Raw genomic sequence first — 27140 nt, forward strand, 5'->3', positions numbered from 1 at the left:
TAAATGAGAATTTACAAAACCATGCTATTTTATTGAATAAATGTGGGAAAAGATGATAAAACTCTCTAAATTCAACACAAAATAAACCCTAAAAATGGGGTTTATCAGTTTTGCCTTGGAATTGGCTCTCTAAGTTGGAATTTCTCCTTCATATTAATGTACTTCTCCGTCCGTTCTTGTACTTCCTACAAAGAGGTCGAATATCGCTTAGATATAGATTGAGAAAATGACCCTTCTCTAAGACTGTTAACCAACCCCATTATTACTAATTTTGGAGGTAAGTTTTGTATTTTCAAGCATGCTTTGTTGAATCTTTCCATATAATCTTGAAGAGTTTTTCCGACTTCTTGTTTAACCCCTAGGAGACTTAGAGCGTGCTTGATTTTGTCCTTCCTCAAAACATGTCACTGTCCTGGGTGGTAAGCTATCAAACCACTTCATTGCTGCTTTGGTTAACGTGGTCGGGAAAGCTTCACAGCGAGTTACATCAAACCCATCAGCTAGGTACATCTGACTTTTAAAATTGCTAATATGGTGCCTTGGGTCAGTCATAGAGATTCATGTTGGGACTTTTGAAGTTTCAAAGAACCCTAGCTCACATGATCTCTTCAATGAATGGATCTTCTCCTCAAAGAGGGCTTTCCCTTGATCAGCCCGAGTTCTAAGGTTGGCCTCTAATTTTGAGAGCTTTTCTTTTAGTTCTCTTCGGCATCGTACCTTCTTTCGCAGATCTCTTTCTACTTCGCGTTGTCGCTCAATCTCCTGTTCGAGTTGCTCCAATTGACCATTGTGCCCGTGTACAAGCCCCGTGATCTTTCGAATGGATTCACCCCAGTGGTGGATTTTCTTATGTACCCTCTCCGACGTTACCCTCTTCGGAGGTAACACGAGTGCTCAGTCATTGTTGTGAGGCTTTGGTTCTGATTCAGATGCTGTATGACCCTCTTCAAATTGATTGTCCGCCATGAGTATGTGTAGACTTCCAAATCCCCAACAACGATGCCAATGTTCCGAGAGTTTTCCGAAACTGATGGATTTGGGCTTGAACGTGAGATCCAGACTCCTTTTAGGGCAGCATCCAACTTTGCTAATGCCGAAGTGCCGCAGTCCAAGCTTAAAGTCAGGAGGTGGGGGTGATACCTGCAACGGACTCCGATGCTTAAGTTAGCAAGGGTTTAAGCAAATTTTTTGTAGATTGGATTCTGAATATACCTGAGTGTGTCACTGTATTTATAGTAGAAAAGATAACCATCTTTTAGAGTAGTTCCTCCTTGAATGGTGGATGGTCGTTTTCCTTTTTTAGGAAAGTTATAACACCCTAACTATCAAAATGTCATGCTTCTGGTTGCGCCACTCTGATAGCTCGGGTATTACGACGATTTTTAAAATTATTTAATACTAAAATATGAGCCTATTTCAAATTTTTTAAACCGTTTAACCGCTCAAGAGGTTACTTATCTGATAACATACAACCACATTTACAAAACAAACCACAATACTTACAAAAGATACATATACATATATCTACATAGAATTAATATTACAAGCAATGCATAATCAGAATCCTATCCCTCTTGTGAAAACTTGTAAAATTAAGGGCGAGGAAAACATAAATGCTAAAACAATACAAAATATCGTGTAAACAGAAATGAGATAGACTCTTCCGAACTTCGTCATCCATATCCTGAAAAGGAAAAACTTGTAGGGGAGTGAGAACATCGTCCTCGCTGGTTCTCACCATAGGGTTAGTGAATTGCTATAATAAGATATGTAAAAACAAAACTGTTTTCATAATACCGTGATCGTTGCTCGTCTTATGAATCATTTTAAAACCAACTATTAATAATCTAAACATTTTCAAGAATCTTTAGTTAAATGGCCAAAATCTGAATTCATATTTGGAATTATCAAACTTACACTGACCCATCACGGCCTCTGGCCCAACAACATATATCACCACCATAATTAACTCACCACCAATACTTAAAACAGAAATTAGTCACAAGCACAAACAAATATAAGGCAAACACACTTAAAGAGCAGTTACAACAAATATCACAGTTATCAGTTAAGCAGAACTTATCAGGTAGGCAAACCAAAACAATTTAAGCACACCCAAACAATGGCAAACAAATGCAGTATGATGCATGCCTGTCCTACTGGCCATGAGCTCACGTGTCGGTTACTTTACCAGAACCTAACACATCTGGTAGCTAACCCAGACATTGGTCTCTAGGTTGCGCATCTCCAAGAGGATCATAAACGAAGGAGAGTGCCTTTCCACCTTCTCCTGGAGGTTTCACGAAGGAGAGTACCTTTCCACATCGAAGGAGTGTGCCTTTTCACCTTGCAACCAGAGAAGAACATGGGGATACAATACGAAGGAGAGTGCCTTTCTACCTTTCCCACATTCACATTACGACAAGAGAGGGAATTTTCACCCTCAACTTGCCATCCAAACATATTTCCAATTTAATACGCAAGCAAGATTACCACCAGACCTTGCCATGCCTCATCATATTCTTAGTAACACCCACAGTCACTCGGACTCAAAATCTTATTTCAAAAATCATTCTTGGCCCACTTTCAAATCACAAACGTATTTAGTTCACATCTTGCCAAGCCAAATTCAAAATCTCTTCTGACAGATCAAAATCACCCGTTTTCAAATCATTCGCTCCATAATTTTGAAATCAAGAGTTATTAATCAACAACTTTGGCAAAGACTCAAGACCCTAGGGAAGAATAACCTGCCTCATTTCTTAAAAATCCTCAGAATCATAGTTACCTAAGTTAAAAACAATTAAATTGAAGATTTAAAATCAAAACCAAAGCATGCAAGCCAAAAGTTCCGAACCAGTTTCAAAACTAAAATTATTTAAGCCCAAAGACCAATTTCTTTTCATTCTTAAATCGGAAACTTTTCCAAAGGCTCGGATTTGTTTAGTTAAAATTTAAAGAATACTTCAAAACATAGACCCCTTCATATTTAAATCAATCGGGAAACATAAACTTTTATTAACCAGCTTAAACTCGAAACACCAATTTCTTAATAAACCAAGAACCACTTCATAGAACCTCTCAAATCCAAATCATTTTCTAAATCACATTTTAAAACAAAATCTAAATTTTTATGAAAATTCGGCAGCATCTCCTCTAAAATTTGGACTTTGCCACCCTTTCGGGTCCCAACCAAACCAATCCTCAACTCTTTTCCAAAGGGTTCAAGACCAAATCAGATTTCAATAGAACCAAATTTAAACTTTAGATATCAAAACCATTTTAAGCCAAATCAATCAGAAATCTCAATTTTAACAAAATTAAATATTATCTCAGTCAAGCAGACAACCATATTCATCCAAAACAAATCAGACGATGCATAAGACTTACATAATCACAAAAAAAAAGTATTTCGCTCGTCATATCAATTTATAACAATTTCACTTTAAGATAAATTAATTTTATAAAAACCCCTACCTTGATAAGCGAAACCACAACCCAAACACGTCTAGGAATTCCTTTCCCCTCGACTCGAAATCAACGGCAACCGAAACCTTAGTTCCGCTTGCTTCCTCAATAGCAGAAACAGCCTCAATCGCAACATGCAAACTCGTTTTCTAATTCCTAAAAACATTAATATCACGGAAATCTTAAAATGCATAACGGAAAACTAATGGCGAGGATTCCGAGATAGAGACACTTACTGGAATAAAAGGAACGATGCAGCAACCACCTCAACATTTAAGCGGCATGCAACAATCAGAACTCGAACCTACGTTATTTATTTTCTTTTATAAGAACTCTAAATAATAAATAAGAATTTACTCAACTTATGATAAAAATTTCTAAAAATATGATCTAAAAAAAATATAATAGATCATAAATATTTAATTAATAACCTTTCAAAATTAGGGATCTTACATAAGTTGCTTAGATCTCCCTTCTAGATGGATAAGAGATATCTTAAGAGTTAGTTATTTATTCAAATAAGTAAGACTGAACTACCGTCGTCATACCCAACCTTTATAAGGGCGGGTAGGAGTAGATGAGACCACCTTTGTTGGATAGACTTTTATTCCTTGTAGACTTGGCTATATTTTTTGGATAAGGGTATGAACAGGTATCATATGGTGAAAGGCTGAAAGCTAATTGAACATAACCTAAGATATAAGGTCAATTTTTTTTAGGAGTGTTTAAGGGTCAGCAAAATTTATTATTTTTTAATCATTATTTTTAGTTATTAATCCAATATTTTTTATTATATTAATCCAATAACATATTTTTATCTTACATATTTAAATATTAATAATTAACTACTAATAAAAAATAATAAATTTTATTGACTTCTCAACCTTCTTTTAATTTTTTCAATTCCGTTAGGTAATCAATAAAGATCTATCCAACAATGAACCAATAAGTATTTTTGAACTATACTTTATATTAATTAATTAGTAATTATTTAAATTTTATTTTAAAAATATAAAATTAATAATTATTAATTATAGTTATTTAAAGTTAGTTGATTAGAAATTGTTGACCTATACTTTTTTTTTAGGTTTAATTACTATATTATATTGGTTCCTATAATTTTGTAAAATTTTTAATTAGATCTTAATACTTTTTTTCTTTTAATTGAGTCCTTGCACCAAAATATTTTTTAATTGAGTACCTACATTTTTTTTCTTTTTATTTGAGTCCTTGTACCAATTTTTTTTAGATGGGTCTCTATACAATTAAGCCAATTACTATCAAAAGAGACCTAATTAAAAAAAAAATTGGTACAAAGACCCAATTAAAAAGAAAAAAATATAGAGATCTAATAGAAAATTTCATAAAACTATTAAAACCAATAAAATAATTAAACTTTTTTTAAAGTTTTTTTTATCGATCTTATTACCATTTTCTTTTTGCCTTTTTTCCAATTTTAAAGTGAATTCCGTCTAGGACGTCTAACATGACACACCAGTTTTTCATCTGGTTGCAAATCATGCATCCCCTGAAGTAATCAAAGTCAGCAGATTAGTAGATTTGAACCAACTCGCCACAAATAGTGTGCTAAAATTGAAAGAACCCATTAATATTTTTTTTTATGAGTTAAAAAATGCCAATTTGACTCAATTCGTCAAAATAACCAGTTGAATGAATTTGTCCGTTTTATAATTTAGTGTTTTATCTTTTAATATTTATATAACAAAATTTTTTATTTATTTATAATTTTATATATTTTCATTTTAAATTAACTAAAATTAAAAGTTTAGTTAACAAATTATAATAACAAAACTTATATATATATATATATATATATTGTCAAAACAAGACATGTCACAATTTGACAAAAACTAAAAATGGCACAGGATGGGCACAAACATTGGATGACACCGTAACAATCACTTTGACTAGAGTTTATATCTATAGTATTTCGAGTAAATGCTTAAAATGGTTCCTGAATTTCAAATCGCTATTTAATTTAGCCTTTTGACTTTTTAAAATAACCAATTAAATTTTTGAAATTCGAAAAAATACGTCTCTATTAGTCCCTTGTAGAAGTGTCGTCTAAACGTTAATGATGTGGCATTCCAATTATATGCTGATGTGTACCAAATTTGAATTTGATTCAAATTGGTACCCGAAATTATTTAATAATACTCAAATTAGTGCATTTTCAATTATAAAACCCTAATCCTCAAATTATTGTCTTCTCTTCTTCAATTTTTCTGCTGTCTTTTTCTCTTTTTCGACCTCTCCGCTATCTTCCAATTCATATTCATCCTGAACTACAACATCAGTGCACTTACCTAAAAACTATTTTAATTGCAAGTTAACGTGGTTGGATTAATTTTAAGTTCAACACAGATTTAAATTATATGTATTCTTGCAGGTTCGTCCATTAAGCTAAAATATATTTTTCACTTTTAAGAAGGTAACAATGGTCATCATCTTTAAGGTCTTAACATCACTTTCTAAGTTTGTCATCCTCCAATTGAACTCATATAAAATTTTTTGTGGAATGGGTGTCGCACAAACTGGTTCTTCACCGCCATCAACCCAATAGAAAAAATTATAATGAATTTCATACTGCAAAGTAAAAAACACAGGTGAATCCAAACTCAAAGTAAAATCATCTTAACATTTTTAGAGCCCATAATCTTACCTCATAGTTTGGACAACTATAAAATAGTTTATCAGGATTCTCTGTCGTCGTTGAGTACTTCATCATTGTCCAAAGTCTGCAATTATAGAAAACGGCATTCTTACCTTTCCTGTTGCACATTCTTTTGCTGCCATAAGGTCTCCCTGCAGAGTTGTTTCTATTTGAGCTACTTTGCCTTTTCTCTCCACCATCCATCATCACTTATGCAGACGAGAAAATAAGATGAATTGAAAAATAATGAAAAAGTCGAAGAAGAGAAGACAGTAGAAAGATCGAAGAAGAGAAGACAATAATTTAGGGATTAGAGTTTTATAATTAAAAATAGACTAATTTGAGTATTATTAAATAATTTCAGATATCAATTTAAATCAAATTTAAGTTTAGTACACATAAACAAACAACTAAAATATCACATTATTAATGTTTAGACAATACTTCTACAAGAGACTAATAAAAATATATTTTTTTAAATTTTAAAAATTTAACTGATCATTTTTAAAAATTAAAAATTAAATTAAATAACGATTTAAAATTTAGAGATTATTTTAGACATTTATCCATAGGATTTCGTTTCATTATTTGTTACAAGCAAGCGGTATTCCAATAAAGAGGTGGCCAAAAAGATTTTTGAAGTTTGTACAATTGAACTGGGTACAATAAAATACTTCGGTCAACGAAGTTTGTAACTAAAGTCAATTGAATCCTTTGACCAAAAGAAAGTCATTATTGTTATCCAATCCACTATTTAGTGTGTGTTTGAATTACAATTTGTAAATGGGAGTTTGTATAGAATTGATTTTGCAAATTTGATTTTAATAAAAAGTAAGTTTGTGTTAACGTGATTTATGTTTGGCAATCTTTATGTCAAAATGGATTATAGTAAAATAAATGTTGTTTGAATTATACTGTTCAAAATCACTTTTAGATGAAAAATTACTAAAAGAGACATCAATTAAAATAATTTTAAATATTATTATATTATTTTATTTTAGATATTTGAATAAATCTTTTTAATTCATTTTATAATAATGTTAATATTTACTTACTAAATTAAAGTAGCATATAAAAATTGACAATATAAGACTTTTTTGACGTCCAACATTCATAATTTTATTAATACTTATTAATAATTTTTTAATTAATTTGTCTTTTTTTAATGGGATCAATTAATTTATATTATAAAAAAGTTACAATAAAATATAATATATGAGAATTATAATTATAAATTTTATATTGTCGAATAAAAAATAAAAAAGACACTTTACATATTAAACATAAAGAACAGTAAATAATAAAAAAAATTCATATGAACTAAAAAACAATAAGAAATAAAAATATAAAAGGGAGTACTATACATTTTATAATATTAAACAAAAAAAATATTTTATAATTTATTTTAGTGTCATTAGTACTTTTTAATCTAGTGTCATTTTGGACTATAAATTTTTATTATTTATAACTCTTTTGTTACTTATAATTATCACAACCAACAACATATATTATATGAATAAAAAAATTATAATAAAAAGTAAATAAAACTCATATAAAAAAATCAAATAAAAAAAAATTTTTACACACAACGTAAATATAGTACAATAAAAGATAAAAAAATAATTTATATAAACAAAAAATAATAAAAATATCATAAAAATTAATAAAAATAAAAATTTATATCAACAATAGTTGTCATATAAATAAAAAATACAATAAAAATATAACAATAGAAAATTAAAAAATAACATAAAAAAATGATATGAAAAATATTTATCATATAAATAAAAAATATAATAAAAAACATAAAAATCAAAATATGAAAGAAAGAACTAAAAATAATAAAAAAATATTAAAATCTTTACCTTGGCAATGATGAAAATAATTCTGGAAAAAAAATTTGTAACCAAGAACATACAGAAAGTGTGAAATTATGTGGTTATGTGCATCCTTTTTATAGAAGAAATGAAGGGTACAATTGGTAGATATGGAATAAGTTTCTTATCTAATTTCTCCAAGAATAATTAACTTTTCCAACGTGAACGCAGAAGCTTGAATTTTTAGCTTCACCTAAACGTACGTTCAGAGGTGAAAGCACTTCTGGGTTAGGGGTTCCAAAAAGTTGCCAAACATGACAATGGAACGTTCAAGACATTCAAACGGGCTTTTCTATTTCCCAACGTAAACCCAAACACACCCTTAACTGTCCAACCAAGGATTTAATTTTAAAAAATGAGAAATAAAAAAAAGGAACAAAAAGGTGTATGTTAGAACTTATGGGTTCGCTGTGGATTCCAAGCTGAGTCCATGTGATTAGGGATGGTAATAGGCAGGGCAGGATAAGATTTGGACTCTATTCTAATTTTATTCGTGGATTAAATTTTTTTTTTAAATTCTATCTTATTCTATTTGCAGGTTGAGAATCTCGCAACTCTAATCCTACTTGCACCTTAAACTTTTAAACCTTATTCTATCCGACTCTATCCGTAAAAAAATAAAAAAATTTTAAGTAAATATAAAATTTAACCATTTTAAATTTTATATTAATAAAATAAAAAATAAAAAACTAAGTTCAAATTAAAATTAAAAACAATAAAATTTTAAAAAAATCTAACATAAAATTACAAATAATATGATCATCAACTAGTTTAGTGGTTATTTCAAATTTTTATAAGAGGAAGATTGTGAGTTTTTATATATATATATTATTAGGAGTGCGGATAGGATAGGGTAAGGTATACTCTAAACCCGTATCCTGACCTATCCTACTTGCAGATAAATTCGTACTCTATCCTAACATACTCGTTGCGGATAAGATAGACAACCCTACTTAAACAGATTGGTTTAGATTGGATACTTACGAATAGAGTATATATTGCGAACCCCACATGTAATAACTTCCAGCAACTCTTCAAGGGTTCCATAACCTCCTATAAAACATCAAACAAATTTAACCCTTCATATGATTTTCTTTTCTTAATTTTAAGTGTTTTTTTTATTTTCCAAAATATCTAACAATAATGTATATTAGTTAATGATATTAGTTTATCTAGAATGAGAAATATGTTACCAATGAGGGCAATGAAGGCATCAGCTTATTGACGAGCCATCTCAGCTTTCCTTTGATGCATGTTAGCTACCACTCTCACTTCCCCAATTGGATCACCTGTTATCTGCATTAACTTTAATGCATTATATATTTATGATTATCATGTAATATCTCATCACTAATTATGCATTATATATTGGCCATTAAATATTTAAAATAAAGTATTATTTTGACTATTCTAAATCAATTGATAATGTCATCATCATATATCATGGTTAACAATATAGATATAATTTAATTTTCAACTATACTTAGTGTTAAAAAAAATCGAGAACTATTACTAATATAGAATGCATATATCAAAATATAAGAGGCTGATTGGTTTGACTATTTTCATTTTCGTTTTTAAAGGAAAATGAATATAAAATATAAAAATATGTTGGTTGAGTATTTGAACCTTATTTTTTAGCAAAAATATTTTTAAAAAGTACAAAATTAAAAATAATATTTTTACATTTTCAGCTTTTTTAGATAGAAACTATGAAAATATTTTAAATTCTTCTCTTCTATCTTTGTATCTCACATCAAAATTAAATTCTCATTTATTTACAGTGAAAAACACTACTTTTTTTTCTATTTATTTTCATTGCCCTTTTATTCTGACACTTTATTTTATTTAAAAGTAAAAATTTCTGATTATATTTTTTTAATTGAATTTTAATATAGTGTCAAATTTAATTTTTTTTTGTCTATCTTCAATGTCTTTTTAAATATTTTTTTTTATTATTGTGAAGGTGTATTTTTCAATTTAATGGGAATATGATCATTTTTTTCTTTAAACTATTTTCTAAAATGTAAAAAGTTTAAAAATAAAAATCATTAAAAAAAACAAAAAAAATTTCATAAACCAATTAGTCCTTAAAATACATATTAAAAATAAGTTAAATAATATATGTATTTATACCTAAATATTTGATAATTAATTTAATGACTAATTTTTTATGTGTATAAAATATTTTTATTTAATTTTATTACATTGACTAAAAAAATTATACGATCATTCAATTAGATTGATGTATTCAAATAATATTTTAAGTAATGAATATAAAAATTATTTTTTCTTTTGCTAATGTGACAATACACTATTAAATATCTTTCTTATATTGACAAAAATAATTAAAAATAATTAATAAAAAATAATAAATTTATTTTTTATACCATAAAAAAATATATATATAAAAAAATACAAACATGCAATGTATATAGTAAGGGATTTTTTTTCAGAAATAAAAAAATTTCATATTTTTTCAAAAACTATTTTTGAACTTTAATTTCCTAAATATGATTTTTTTTTTTGTTTAGAGTAAGTTTGCCTAACTCCCGGCGAACTCTCTTTAATTTTTTTCAATCCCATGTTTTTAATCCATTATTATCATCTCTATATAGTATATAGATCTACAAATAATATATAGGAGTACACAAAAATACATAAACAATAAGTATGACTTCTTCAAAGATTTTTTTAATTATAAATAGGTTGTCTTAAAACTTCAAAGCTCAAGTAATAAAAGTAAAACAAAAGAAAATGAAAAAATGAAGTGGTTCCAATTGTTGCGCAAAAACTACTTTATAACGTCCTTTTTTTTAAAGAGCCAAAACCCAAGAGGCATTAACTTTCTAGAAACTTCTAACCAGCTGCAAAGGAGGTCATCCTTCTCTACGAAGGATATTAGATAGCTATAGAATTTATTATTTTTGTCATTAATTAGTTATGAATATATATTTAAAAATATAAAATAAAGTATGTTATTGGTTATTATACTAAAAAAATTAAATTAAAAAAATTAAATTAATAATTAAATAATAAACAAAAATAATAAATTTTAATAGTTTCTAACATTTTTTTTTAAATTATTAGTATGTATATGTATATTACTCTTTCACTGTACTTTTGAATTTTTGTTTTTCAACAAATAACAATAAAAAGAACTCAGATAATGGTACAGAAGCCACAGATACGGGTAATTTACTTTACGTCGCACGAGTTAAAAATTTCTGTTTTTGGTTTCGATTTTTTTTTTTAATTTTTTTGGATTGTCACTTTTTATGTTAATAAAATGTAAATAGATTTATTTATTCTATCACTACTCCAAATATATAAGTATCCTTTCTTAACTTCTCATAGTTGTAACACCCTACCATACAGAGTCTTATACTTAAGTCATAATTCAGAGATGGCAAGGTATTACGACCTCTAAAACAAAAATTTAGTACGTATAGTAGTACGAATAATTGATTATAACTAGGAGCCTTGTGGAAAAAGGGGTAAACAAAAACCGTAACTCGAAAACGCAACACTCTGATCGATAACGTAACAAACAGGGACAAGCTAACGCAAGATTATATATATACAAAAGAGTGTCAAAAATAGGAATATCAAGACTCAAAATCCGGTTGCGAAGATAACCGGTCCGAGCATAGCAATATATACATATAATAAAATAAGGAAACCCCAAAGGAAACCCAAAGGGACACAAATACAGAAAACCTATTCTCCAAAAATCCCCTCTAGAAGGAGTCATCACAGTTTGTATTATTTAATGGAGATAAAAGTATCTAAACAAGATATATAAACCAAAACAGAGCCCCGAGAACAAAGATCTTCGCTAATCCGGAAGTCTCCAGCATGCCTCAACGAGAAGCCTCGCGTTCTGCATCTGAAAACCACAAAATCCGCATGGGTGAGAACCAGAGGTCCCCAGCACGGTAACAGCTTCCACATATATAGTACATAATAATAGAGGAAAGCTGAAGGCAATCCTAGAACTTCCTCCAGATAATATCAAAGCTTATAAACAAGCTAAACCGTAAGTGGCAACTGACTAAAGATTCTTCAGTCTAACTAATACTTCCCTTTCCAATTCCTTCAGACCTCCCAACCACCAGCAGGAGTATAATATAGCAAACACAGTTATATCAGACAGGAGATATACAAATAAGAATAATTAAGGCATTTAGACAAATAGCAAGTAATATGCAGTCAAATAGGCAATCTCAAACAATTCATGTAGTATGCTTATGATGCATGCCTGTCCCTAGTGGCTGATGATATCATCTGTCGGTTATAGAGCCAACCCGACAAGTCCTGGTAGCTAACCATTGGACTGTCCCTCTGTCGTGCATCCCCAACTCGAGTTATACTCATCATAAACTTGATCATAATCATGATCCATATCCATCACCCTCACTAGTGAATATTTATCCATCACCATCACTGGTGAATATTTATGGGGGCGAGCTCATCCGGGCCTTTCACAGTGCCCGTCCACACTTACGACATAGGGTCAAAAGAGCTTCGAGTCTCAACCTGGAGCACGTGGTGGCTAGCCACTGCTTCCTCCCAGGGAAACCCTCATCTCCGATGGTGGAAGTGCAAACATTCACAATTCATTCAACAGCATATATGCATTTATACTTAGCCATAATCATGGCTCCGCCGTAACACGGCAATAATCTAGCCATCCGGCATACGGTTAAATCCATAACCAGCCAATTCATTAACAATTACGGCCCTTCGGCCCATGGCACATCAAGCACTTCCACCGCCATTATCCGCATCTCACATAATCATCTTTGATCCTCATTGATCATTCATTTTTCCCTTGCTTCACTCGCAAGTTACCACATTCACTAGCCCTTTTCCTCATGCTAGGCATATCATAATGATTTAAGATATAAGTGGTGAGATCGGAGGCTTAGAAGTATGAAATTTGGCTTTTAAAACTCAAAAATCAACTTTGGGATGAAAACAGGTCCACGCATACGCGCACTCCACGCGCACGCGTGGATGGCCTTAAAACTCATCGACGCGCAAGCGTCACACGCGCGAACGCGTGGGTTGAAAATTAGCCAAACGACGCGCACGCGTCAGCCACGCATACGCGCGAATACATTGTGCCCCAGGCACAAAACTGGCACAACTCTAGCACAACTCTCTGGAAAATGGCTGGGCATTCGATGCAGCGTATCGACGCACCCGCGCACACCACGCGCACGCGTGGATGATGCTTTCTCGAAGAACGGCACGTACGCGCCAAGTGCGCCTACGCGCAAGGGGTCATTCTGCTAAAAATTTTCTAAGTTAAAAGCTGCAGAATTCACAGATTCAACCCCCAATATTTCGACGGTCATAACTCTCTCATTTTAAATCATTTTTCACCCGTTTTTCGAACGGCATGGACATTCCGGATCCAATTTCATTTCTAAACAGATTTGGCACAAATCAAAGATCCGTAGTCCAAGTTATGTCCTGTAAAAGTATGCCCAAAAACCATATTTTCATTCAAAACCACAAAGTGCCATTTTCAAAACAAGCCACTTTCAACTCTTTTCAAGATCAATCAAAACATGCCAATTTCAACCCTTCTCTTTGAAATCATTCAAAATGTACCAAAATCAACAACAAGCCATCCTCAACTCACACATTGACATTTTACCAAAATTCCCAAAATCACATCCAACCATTCTAACACTTCTCAATCAAATGGCTAAAGGATAAACACAATATCATGTCATACATCCTTCTCATCCCAATTTCCAATAATATCATTCCCAATCAACCATCATTATACATAATCATCATCATACTCACCATCAACATGGTACCACCCATCAATTCAACCTCAATCATCCATCAAGCATATATCACAACATGCATTTCTCATATATCACACAATCAATGCATCAATATTCATAATCACATATATGAACACATCATATATCTCAACTATTCAACAACACCAACAATTCAATGCCTATCTTAGGGCCTCTAGCCTAAGTATTTCCTACCACATTACATATTAGATACGGGAAACCGAAACCATACCTTAGCCGATTTCTCAAGCTCAACCGGAGCACTTCCAAACCACTTGTCCACAAGCTCTCAAGGTATCAACACCTCCAAGAACAGATTTTATCACACAAAACCCTCTTCCAAGCTTTCCAAAATCACCAATCAAGCTCCAATATTCACATATACACAACCTAAGCCACAATCATTATATCCATACACAACATCTCAATACCCAAACATCATAGAACAACAATTTACACTAGGGTTGAGAATCTTACCACACCCAAGGTCCAAGGAGACAAGATTAACCTTCTCCTTCAAGAGAGTTGGGTCCTATAACATCAAAGAACCCAAAATCTCAACATTTTTGCTCATGAAACTCGAAATCAAGGGCTGGAATTTCGAACAGTAAAACGTGGCTTACCTCAAGATTAATTGTATGAGTTTTGTAGAGCTCTCCGCGGTGAACGCGTGGCCGCAAACGGAGCGACAATCGGAGCTCTAGATCAAAAGTTATGGTGGTTTGAAGATCAAGTGAGAGATAGAACTTGAGAGAGAGTTCTTCCCTTCCCCTCCACCATTTCAGCGTGTTTGAGTGTATTGTGAGGAGAGAGAGTGCTGAAAACTAGGGTTTTGGTTTTGTTATGTTGGGCCAAGGGCCCACTTTGGGTCCGGTTGGTCCGGTTTGGCCCGTTCGGTCCAATCTTGGTCCGATTTCTATAAAATTGGTACCGAAATTCTCGTCTCAATCTCCTCTATCACATTTAGCCATAAAAATAACATTTTTGGCTTTCTAGAATAAATTCTCATTTATGGGTTAATTAGTCGTTAATTAACCGGGTCTTACATTCTACCCACCTAATTGGGAATTTTGCCCACAAAATTCAAATCAAATTACCTGAGAATAAGTGCGGATAATCCGTACGCATCTCCGACTCAAGTTCCCAAGTGTGTTCCTCAACACCGCCTCGACTCCATGCCACTTTGACTAATGAAACCTCTTTTCCACGCAACCGTTTGATACTAGTATCATCGATTCTGACTGGAGCCACTGGAAGCGTCATATCTTCCCTTGACTGAACCAATTCGGGTTCTAACACATGGCTAGCATCAGGAGTGTACTTCCAAAGCTGCGACACGTGAAACACATCGTGCAGGTTCAAAAGATGAGGTGGTAGAGCCACCCGATACGCCACCGGTCCAATCCTCTCCAGGATCTAAAATGGACCAATGTATCGAGGATTCAACTTCTTTGCTTTAATCGCTCTACCTACTCCTGTGGTCGGAGTAACCTTAAGGAAAACATGATCTCCTGCCTCAAATTCCAAGGGCTTCCGCCTCTGATCGGCGTAACTCTTCTAACGACTCTGCGCCGTAAGCATCCTATCTCGGATTTTCTTGACTTGTTCAGTGGTCTCAGCTATCATCTCTGGCCCCAACAAGCCTTTCTCTCCAGCTTCATACCAACATAGAAGAGATTGACATTTTCTCCCATACAATGTCTCATACGGAGCCATTCCGATGCTCGCATGGTAACTATTATTGTATGCAAACTCCACTAACGGCATATACCGATCCCAACTCGCCGGTTGGTCCAAAACATAAGCTCTCAACATATCCTCTAGTGTTTGGATCGTCCTCTCGGATTGACCATCTGTTTGAGGATGGTAAGCTGTACTCAAGCTTAATCGGGTTCCAAAAGCTTTCTGAAATGCACCCCAGAATCTCGAAGTAAAACGAGGATCTCTATCAGAGATTATAGTAGCAGGTACACCATGAAGTCTCACAATTTCCTTTATGTATAACCGTGCTAACTCCTCAAGGGTGTAAGTCATCCGAATGGGCAAAAAGTGAGCTGACTTGGTCAGTCGGTCCACAATCACCCAGATAGCATCAAAACCAGTCCTAGTCCTTGGCAATCCCGACACAAAGTCCATTGCAATACTTTCCCATTTCCATTACGGAACCTCTAAAGGTTGCAACATCCCGGAAGGTCTTTGATGTTCAATCTTTACCTTTTGACAAGTTAAGCACTTTGAAACATATTCCGCCACATCATTCTTTATACCCGGCCACCAAAACATCGCCTTTAAATCATGGTACATCTTAGTACTTCCCGGGTGCATGGAGAATCCGCTTTTGTGTGCCTCCTTTAAGATATCTTGCCTCAAAGTGCCAACATCTGGCACAATGATTCTACCCTTGAATCTCCATAACCCATCTTTTTCTTCCGACACTCTCCACTGTTTTCCTTGCTCGATAGCCGTAACACCTTCCATAACGCTTCATCGTTTTCATGAGCCTTTAGGAGTTCGGACTTAAAGTCACTTGAGATTTCTAATCGGCTCAAACACAAGGTTCTAGATACTTCTCGAACACCAATTTTTAGACTCTCGAATCCCTTGAGCAACTTCTCCTCTTGAAGCATCATCCAAGACGCATATAACGACTTCCAACTTAACGCATCCGCCACTATATTCGCCTTTCCAGGATGGTAATTTAACTCAAAGTCATAGTCTTTCAACAACTCCATCCACCTCCTTTGGCTCATATTAAGCTCTTTCTGATCAAAGAGGTATTTCAAGCTCTTGTGATTGGAGAAGACTTGGAACTTAACCCCATAGAGATAATGCCTCCACACCTTCAAGGCAAACACGACCGCAGCGAGTTCCAGATCGTGCGTAGGGTAACTAACTTCGTGAGGTCTCAACTGCCGTGAGGCATACGCCACCACATTATGATGCTGCATCAGCACGCATCCTAGACCCTTTAGTGAGGCATCACAGTACACTTCAAATGGTTCGTTCGGCTCAGGTAACACTAACACAAGTGCAGTGGTCAACTTTTTCTTCAATGTCTGAAAGCTCTCCTCGCACTCAGGAGTCCAAACAAACGGGGTATCTTTGCGGGTTAACTTTGTCAACGGCAAGGCTAATTGCGAAAAGCCTTTGATGAACCTTCGGTAATAGCCAGCTAGACCCAGAAAACTCCTTATCTCAGTTACTGTGGTTGGTTGCTTCCAATCCATCACAGCCTCCACCTTAGTTGGATCTACGGCTATTCCCTTCTTACTCACCATGTGACCCAAAAACTTTACCTCACTCTTCCAAAACTCACACTTAGACAGTTTCGCATAGAGTTTCTTCTCCTTTAAAATCTACAACACGGTCCGCAAGTGTTCCGCATGCTCTTCTTCAGTCTTGGAGTAAATTAGTATATCGTCAATGAAGACAACAACGAATTTATCCAGAAACGGACGGAATACTCTATTCATGTAATCCATAAACACTACAGGAGCGTTCGTCAAACCAAAAGACATTACAGTATACTCGTAATGACCATAACGAGTCCTGAAAGCGGTCTTAGGGATATCCTCACCCTTTACCCTTATCTGGTGATAATCGGATCCCAAATCGATCTTAGAGAAAACCCCAGCTCCTTGTAACTGATCCATGAGATCATCAATCCTCGGCAATGGGTACTTATTCTTTATGGTGACCTTGTTCAGCTGCCTGTAATCCACGCAGAGTCGCATACTTCCATCTTTCTTCTTTACCAGTAACACTGGAGCACCCCACGGGGATACACTTGGTCGAATAAAGTTCTTACCCAACAATTCCTCTAACTGAGACTTTAGCTCGGCCATCTCTAACGGTGACATCCTATAAGGAGCACTTGAGATTGGTCCCGCCCCAGGCACCAACTCAATAGCAAACTCGACCTCTCGGTTAGGTGGAAATTCCTCAATATCATCGGGAAACACTTCCGGAAACTCACACACTACCGAAATCTGATCCAACCTTTGATCATCACCCGAAACACCAGCGGTTAACAACAGGATACCCTGACATTCGATTCCAGAACAGTTCACCATCATCGAATTCAAGTAATAATTATTCACCACGACCGGCCCTTCTGTATCCTCTGGCATAAAGTACACCGACTTGGTAGAACAATCAAGCAGGACATGGTTTTTGGATAACCAGTCCAATCCCAAGATAAGATCAAGACCGATCATCGGTAAGCAGATTAAATTATGGACAAAATCACACTGCTTGAACCTAAACGAAACTTTCGGGCATCCTAGCCTAGTTACCATGGCTTCATGGGTAGCATTATACACTTTTAAGTCATAACCTAAGGTTAGGATCTTCAATCCTAATTCATGGGCTTTCTCAAATGCAATAAATGAATGCGATGCTCCCGAATCAAATAAAGCATTTAAAGTTTGACCAGCCATTTCACAGTTACCTCGAATGAGTGTCTCAGATCCTTCTGCACCCATAGCTGAGGTGATGAACACCCGACCAGTCTGTTGTGCTTTCCCAGCACCTTGCTTTTGCTTCTCTGGACAACTTGCGGCTTTATGCCCCGCCTTTCCACAATTGTAGCACAAACCCCATCCGGCCTTGCATGGTACTCCCGGATGGTGACTTCCACACCTAGTACAAGCTTGATCATTCTGAGGCTGCTTCCCAAACCTTTTCCCTTGGGAGTTTTTGTTGTTGGGCCTCCTAAAAGAACCTCCCCTCTTGAAGGGTGGACCTCTAGGTGCAAAGCTCTTCCCTCGGTTCTGTGGAAATGATCCTTTGTGACTTCCTTCACACACTCTTCAGCAACCCTACACTTGTTCACCAATTCGGAGAAAGTCCTAATCTCCATTGGTCCCACTGAACTGAAAATATCGCTCCAGAGTCCTCCTTCGTACTTAACACACTTCCATTCCTCATATTCCACCGGAGTCCCTTGACACATACGAGAGAATCTGAACAGCTCCTCAAACTTGTCAGTATACTCAGATACGGACATAGCACCCTGCTTTAGCTGCAACAATTCAAGCTCCTTGGCTGTCCTAGCAGAAGTCGGAAAGTACTTCTTATAGAACTCCTCTTGGAAGACATCCCAGGTGATATAGTCATCACCCTGCTGCAGGAGGCGTCGGATACCCTGCCACCAATGCGACACTTCACCAGTGAGCAAATAGGTAGCAAACTCAACATGCTGTCCTTCAGGCACCACCTGCGCTTGCAGTGCTCGTTCCATAGCCTGAAACTATGTATCGGCCTCAGTCGGGCTAGTAGTTCCCTTGAACTTCGGGGGATTAACCTTCAAAAAGTTTGCCAGTGTCATCGGGCCTTGAACTCCACCTCCGTCATTACCATGGTTATTCATCTATTGACCAAGAGCCTCAGCAGTGGCTTGCATAGCAGCAGCCATATTCTCCAACGCAGTCATAAAGTTCACCGGATCATTAGGGTTAATCCCTGGCGCACGAGCATTCGTATGACCTCTCCCACGGCCTCTACCGCATCCACGAGGCGCCATCTGGTTCCTATACACACCAAACAATCGATATTAAGTTGATCAGTCTCAATATCGGAAGTTTAGTGCTTCAAAGTCCCAAATGCATACTCATGAACGTTTATGCCCATTATATCAAGCTGATATACTAACAGCACATAACACACATACAGAGAATGCACAGAAGCATAGTCAGTCCATTCCTCAGGCTCTACAGGAACGAACTGCTCTGATACCATAATGTAACACCCTACCATACAGAGTCTTATGCTTAAGTCATAATTCAGAGATGGCAAGGTATTACGACCTCTAAAACAAAAATTTAGTACGTATAGTAGTATGAATAATTGATTATAACTAGGAGCCTTGTGGAAAAAGGGGTAAACAAAAACCGTAACTCGAAAATGCAACACTCTGATCGATAACGTAACAAATAGGGACAAGCTAACGCAAGATTATATATATACAAAAGAGTGTCAAAAATAGGAATATCAAGACTCAAAATCCGGTTGCGAAGATAACCGGTCCGAGCATAGCAATATATACATATAATAAAATAAGGAAACCCCAAAGGAAACCCAAAGGGACACAAATACAGAAAACCTATTCTCCAAAAATCCCCTCTAGAAGGAGTCATCACAGTTTGTATTATTTAATGGAGATAAAAGTATCTAAACAAGATATATAAACCAAAACAGAGCCCCGAGAACAAAGATCTTCGCTAATCCGGAAGTCTCCAGCATGCCTCAACGAGAAGCCTCGCGTTCTGCATCTGAAAACCACAAAATCCGCATGGGTGAGAACCAGAGGTCCCCAGCACGGTAACAGCTTCCACATATATAGTACATAATAATAGAGGAAAGCTGAAGGCAATCCTAGAACTTCCTCCAGATAATATCAAAGCTTATAAACAAGCTAAACCGTAAGTGGCAACTGACTAAAGATTCTTCAGTCTAACTAATACTTCCCTTTCCAATTCCTTCAGACCTCCCAACCACCAGCAGGAGTATAATATAGCAAACACAGTTATATCAGACAGGAGATATACAAATAAGAATAATTAAGGCATTTAGACAAATAGCAAGTAATATGCAGTCAAATAGGCAATCTCAAACAATTCATGTAGTATGCTTATGATGCATGCCTGTCCCTAGTGGCTGATGATATCATCTGTCGGTTATAGAGCCAACCCGACAAGTCCTGGTAGCTAACCATTGGACTGTCCCTCTGTCGTGCATCCCCAACTCGAGTTATACTCATCATAAACTTGATCATAATCATGATCCATATCCGTCACCCTCACTAGTGAATATTTATCCATCACCATCACTGGTGAATATTTATGGGGGCGAGCTCATCCGGGCCTTTCACAGTGCCCGTCCACACTTACGACATAGGGTCAAAAGAGCTTCGAGTCTCAACCTGGAGCACGTGGTGGCTAGCCACTGCTTCCTCCCAGGGAAACCCTCATCTCCGATGGTGGAAGTGCAAACATTCACAATTCATTCAACAGCATATATGCATTTATACTTAGCCATAATCATGGCTCCGCCGTAACACGGCAATAATCTAGCCATCCGGCATACGGTTAAATCCATAACCAGCCAATTCATTAACAATTACGGCCCTTCGGCCCATGGCACATCAAGCACTTCCACCGCCATTATCCGCATCTCACATAATCATCTTTGATCCTCATTGATCATTCATTTTTCCCTTGCTTCACTCGCAAGTTACCACATTCACTAGCCCTTTTCCTCATGCTAGGCATATCATAATGATTTAAGATATAAGTGGTGAGATCGGAGGCTTAGAAGTATGAAATTTGGCTTTTAAAACTCAAAAATCAACTTTGGGATGAAAACAGGTCCACGCATACGCGCACTCCACGCGCACGCGTGGATGGCCTTAAAACTCATCGACGCGCAAGCGTCACACGCGCGAACGCGTGGGTTGAAAATTAGCCAAACGACGCGCACGCGTCAGCCACGCATACGCGCGAATACATTGTGCCCCAGGCACAAAACTGGCACAACTCTGGCACAACTCTCTGGAAAATGGCTGGGCATTCGATGCAGCGTATCGACGCACCCGCGCACACCACGCGCACGCGTGGATGATGCTTTCTCGAAGAACGGCACGTACGCGCCAAGTGCGCCTACGCGCAAGGGGTCATTCTGCTAAAAATTTTCTAAGTTAAAAGCTGCAGAATTCACAGATTCAACCCCCAATCTTTCGACGGTCATAACTCTCTCATTTTAAATCATTTTTCACCCGTTTTTCGAACGGCATGGACATTCCGGATCCAATTTCATTTCTAAACAGATTTGGCACAAATCAAAGATCTGTAGTCCAAGTTATGTCCTGTAAAAGTATGCCCAAAAACCATATTTTCATTCAAAACCACAAAGTGCCATTTTCAAAACAAGCCACTTTCAACTCTTTTCAAGATCAATCAAAACATGCCAATTTCAACCCTTCTCTTTGAAATCATTCAAAATGTACCAAAATCAACAACAAGCCATCCTCAACTCACACATTGACATTTTACCAAAATTCCCAAAATCACATCCAACCATTCTAACACTTCTCAATCAAATGGCTAAAGGATAAATACAATATCATGTCATACATCCTTCTCATCCCAATTTCCAATAATATCATTCCCAATCAACCATCATTATACATAATCATCATCATACTCACCATCAACATGGTACCACCCATCAATTCAACCTCAATCATCCATCAAGCATATATCACAACATGCATTTCTCATATATCACACAATCAAGGCATCAATATTCATAATCACATATATGAACACATCATATATCTCAACTATTCAACAACACCAACAATTCAATGCCTATCTTAGGGCCTCTAGCCTAAGTATTTCCTACCACATTACATATTAGATACGGGAAACCGAAACCATACCTTAGCCGATTTCTCAAGCTCAACCGGAGCACTTCCAAACCACTTGTCCACAAGCTCTCAAGGTATCAACACCTCCAAGAACAGATTTTATCACACAAAACCCTCTTCCAAGCTTTCCAAAATCACCAATCAAGCTCCAATATTCACATATACACAACCTAAGCCACAATCATTATATCCATACACAACATCTCAATACCCAAACATCATAGAACAACAATTTACACTAGGGTTGAGAATCTTACCACACCCAAGGTCCAAGGAGACAAGATTAACCTTCTCCTTCAAGAGAGTTGGGTCCTATAACATCAAAGAACCCAAAATCTCAACATTTTTGCTCATGAAACTCGAAATCAAGGGCTGGAATTTCGAACAGTAAAACGTGGCTTACCTCAAGATTAATTGTATGAGTTTTTTAGAGCTCTCCGCGGTGAACGCGTGGCCGCAAACGGAGCGACAATCGGAGCTCTAGATCAAAAGTTATGGTGGTTTGAAGATCAAGTGAGAGATAGAACTTGAGAGAGAGTTCTTCCCTTCCCCTCCACCATTTCAGCATGTTTGAGTGTATTGTGAGGAGAGAGAGTGCTGAAAACTAGGGTTTTGGTTTAGTTATGTTGGGCCAAGGGCCCACTTTGGGTCCGGTTGGTCCGGTTTGGCCCGTTCGGTCCAATCTTGGTCCGATTTCTATAAAATTGGTACCGAAATTCTCGTCTCAATCTCCTCTATCACATTTAGCCATAAAAATAACATTTTTGGCTTTCTAGAATAAATTCTCATTTATGGGTTAATTAGTCGTTAATTAACCGGGTCTTACAATAGTTTACATAAGTATTCTTATTTTTTGAAACATTTTCATAGTTTGCATAAGTATTTTTACTTTTTGAAACATTCACTTTGATGAGCACTTCTTAGGATTGGCTATAAAGATCCTGCCTCACAATACATTGTATCTTGTGGAACTTCATATATTATGCGCAACAAATACAACTTCAAAATATAAACAACACAATTCAAAAGATAAATATGACTAAAAATCATAACCAATATAATTTATGTATATAAATTTTTTTTATTTATCATGTTAAAATCATTTATATCTTGGATAAAAAATTTATTTTACAAAAATGCAAGTTGTCATTTTTCACTGCTAATAGAGATCTATCAAAAAGAGAGGGTCAAATACACAAAAAGATGAAGAACTTAAGAATTTGAAAAAAAAAAAAAATACTATTTTGAACTTTTATTTTGTTTAAATGCTGACTGAAGAAAAAGAAAAAGAGAAAAAGAATGAATATTTGATATCTCTCGTCAAACTTGTTATTTTTCAAGATCAAAAAAAGAAAAAAGAACAATAAATTTAAAGCTTCTTTTGCGCAACTTCAACTCGTTCCTACAAATATCTCAACCACTATTTTTTAATCAAAATCCTAACTTAGATGAGAGAGAATGCACCATAGAGGACATTTTTTTGTTTATCTTTTATTTTTTATTTTTTGCTTTCTCTTTAATTCTTCATTTGGAATATGTGCGACGCACAAACGAAAAACATCTGTTGCCAAAATTTACCATGATGAGTTTCTCTCTTTTACCCAACTGTATGCTCTACTTACCCACTGTATCAAAATATACCATTCTTTATTACAACAAATAACATTTTACTTTAATGACTACACTCTAATATCCAACTATCAATACACATGATGATCAAAAACTAATAAATCTTTGTTATTTATTCACCGAAACAACAGTAGCTGTAGGATCAAGTTTTCAACAATGAAGGATTCAGAGATAACTTAGTGGATCCACGAACATGTTGGCCCAAAACAATCATTTCACCAGAAACAGAAAACTCAAATACTATAGAACAAGTACAATAAAAGTGGAAAAAGGAATATAAGAAATAATAATAGAAGAGATTCATGACATATATTTGACCCTAAGAGAGAAGTACTTTGAACCTATAAATCATAGTCTTCCGAACAGTAGCTTATATCTTGCACCCTTACCAATCAACACAAATTATAGCAAATATCTAATAAATGACAAATGGAATAAAGAGAAAAACACATTTAAATGAAACAAAATTTGAGACCTCGATATAAAAAAAGTAAGGAGAAACACTTCTAAATATAAAAAACAAACAGCCAAAAAAATTTAATAGATTTAGACCACTATAACTCAGATTCATCCACCAAAATTATCTCCATCAAATTTGGGAGAAGCTGACCACTGAAAGTAGAAACAGTCCAAAGTCTAATCACCCTAACTTTGAGGTTCCATACTTCTTTCTCAGGATTTATCTTATTAACCATATCCATGGAAGTTCTCATCTTGAAATGCAATTAAAGGGATGAAAGAGAAAATAGATTTCAGTCAATTAAATAGCAACTAAGAAAAACATACAATAGCACATGAATGTGAAAAAAATGTGACATGATCAATAAATTCATACTTTATTTATAAACACATATCAATTGAGTAATTTGAATTTGAAATCCATAAAATCCTTATTTTGGGAGGGAAAAAAAAGAAGCAAGTAAGATAGAGATTTGAAAGATATTGAGTGACCTTAAAAATCAATCAAAAGATATTTGCGGGCCCACTAAATAATCCTATATATAGGTCCTAAGCTAACAACAATTGATGCACAAATAAGGTGTATAAATGGTAAGCTATAGTAACCCTAAGTTATCCTCTATATAAATTGTAAGGTAATAGCAAGAGAGAGGATTGGATGAGAAGAGGATGAGAGAGAAGAGAAAGATAACAAAGACAACATGAGGTAATACAGAGAAAAGCGAGAACCAAAAATAAAAAGAAAACCTATGCACAAATCCAGGATTAGTAGACTTAGATGAGGACACCTTTTAGTATAGACATCATTATTTTATTAGGTTTCTTATATTATTAGATTTTCAATGAAAAATATATCATATTTCCAATAAAGATACACATAAACTAATTATCTATGTAATTAAATACCAAAAAAACAAAATGACCATTAATCAAGTTCAAAAATTGTGCTCAAAAGAAAAAAAGAAATACAATCAAGGAATGAAGATATAAATAAAAGAGTAACAAATAGTAATAAATTTCTTACTAATTTTATTTAAAAAAATAGGACAACAGAATCAAAAACTCAAATTTCTCAGAAAAAGAATCGACATAAGCTTGATAGCTAAATAGAGCAACTGCTCAGGCCACTCTTCAGGCAGCTCCAAGATTACAAATCTTATTAGCTCCATTGATTCATAAGCTTAAAGTTGTTTGAAGAGTGGTCTGACCAACCCAACAAATTGATCAATCCCATAATCCGAAACTCGGAAACTTCAAAGAAATCATCCAACTAATCTGAGAAGTTATAGTATTTGATTCTCACAACACAATGTTCATTACTCAACAAACAAAGACAACAAAAAAAAATAAAAAAAAAGGTTTGAATTAATATTCTCACAACCATAACAAAATTTTCAGTCAAAAGTATTTATGGCTAAAAAATTAAATAAAAGGAGTATTTCTAAAAATAAAAACCAAGCAAATAAAAACTAAAAAATGAGCGAAACAGACAAAGAACAAAACGCAAAATAGTAACAAAATACATAACGACTTTTCATAAAACAACTTAAGGAAGCTAGCATCTGAAATTGGACCACAAAAAAAATGTATCACTGATCAACATTTTTTAAAATTTTCCAACAGCCCTTTATAGAATAGTACTCTAATTATTTTTCACAATCTAATTATTATACAAACAAAATCTAGTTACCAAAAACACACGAGAAAAAACTAAAAACAAAAAAGGTAGAAAGATAAATTTGACTCTCAATTTCTTTGTGTGGTAGAATTAAAAAAAATGGATATGTGAACAACTCAAATACAATTCAAGCACTGTAGGATAATAAAAAAAGATAAACACTTACTCATTTTATTTCAAAAGAATGGCGAACAAAACCAAGAAATAAAATTAGCAAGTGTTTATTTTTTTTTTTGGTTATAAATCACAACTTTGTAAGAAATACATAATAAGAAAAATGTAAGACCCGGTTAATTAACGGCTAATTAACCCATATATGAGAATTTATTCTAGAAAGCCAAAAATGATATTTTTATGGCTTAATATGATAGAGGAAATTGAGACGAGAATTTCGGTACCAATTTTATAGAATTCGGACCAAGATTGGACCGAACGGGCCAAACCGGTCCAACCGGACCCAAAGTGGGCCCTTGGCCCAACATAACTAAACCAAAACCCTAGTTTTCAGCACTCTCTCTCTCCTCACACAACACCAAACACGCTGAAAAAGAGAGGAAATGGGGGAAGAACACTCTCTCAAACCTCTATCTCTCACTTGATCTTCAAACCACCATAACTTTTGATCTAGAGCTCCGATTGCCGCTCCGTTTGCGGCCACGCGTTCACCGCGGAGAGCTCTACAAAACCCATACAACTAATCTTGAGGTAAGCCACGTGTTTCTGTTCGAAATTCCAGCCCTTATTTTCGAGTTTCATGGGTAAAATGTTGAGATTTTGGGTTCTTTGATGTTATAGGACCCAACTCTCTTGAAAGAGAAGGTTAATCTTGTCTCCTTGGACCTTGGGTGTGGTAAGATTCTCAACCCTAGTGTGATTTTGTTGTTCTATGATGTTTGGGTTTTGAGATGTTGTGTATGAGTATGATGGTTGTGGCTTAGGTTGTGTATGTGTGGGTATTGGAGCTTGATTGGTGACTTTGAAAAGCTTGGAAAGGGTTTGGTGGTGAAAAATCTGTTCTTGGAGGTGTTGAGGCCTTGAGAGCTTGTGGATAAGTGGTTTGGAAGTGCTCCGGGGGAGCTTGGGAAAATCGGCTAAGGTATGG

At 35.0% G+C, this 27140-nt stretch overlaps 1 pseudogene; it reads right to left on the bottom strand.

The window, feature by feature from the left end:
- The window catches only part of LOC107647067 (cytokinin riboside 5'-monophosphate phosphoribohydrolase LOG7-like), a 96776-nt pseudogene that overhangs the window by 24929 nt on the left and 44707 nt on the right, over positions 1-27140 (bottom strand).

The sequence above is a fragment of the Arachis ipaensis genome, chromosome B6 (genome assembly GCF_059453495.1).
Source record: "Arachis ipaensis isolate K30076 ecotype BB chromosome B6, ASM5945349v1, whole genome shotgun sequence".
NCBI lineage: Eukaryota > Viridiplantae > Streptophyta > Magnoliopsida > Fabales > Fabaceae > Arachis > Arachis ipaensis.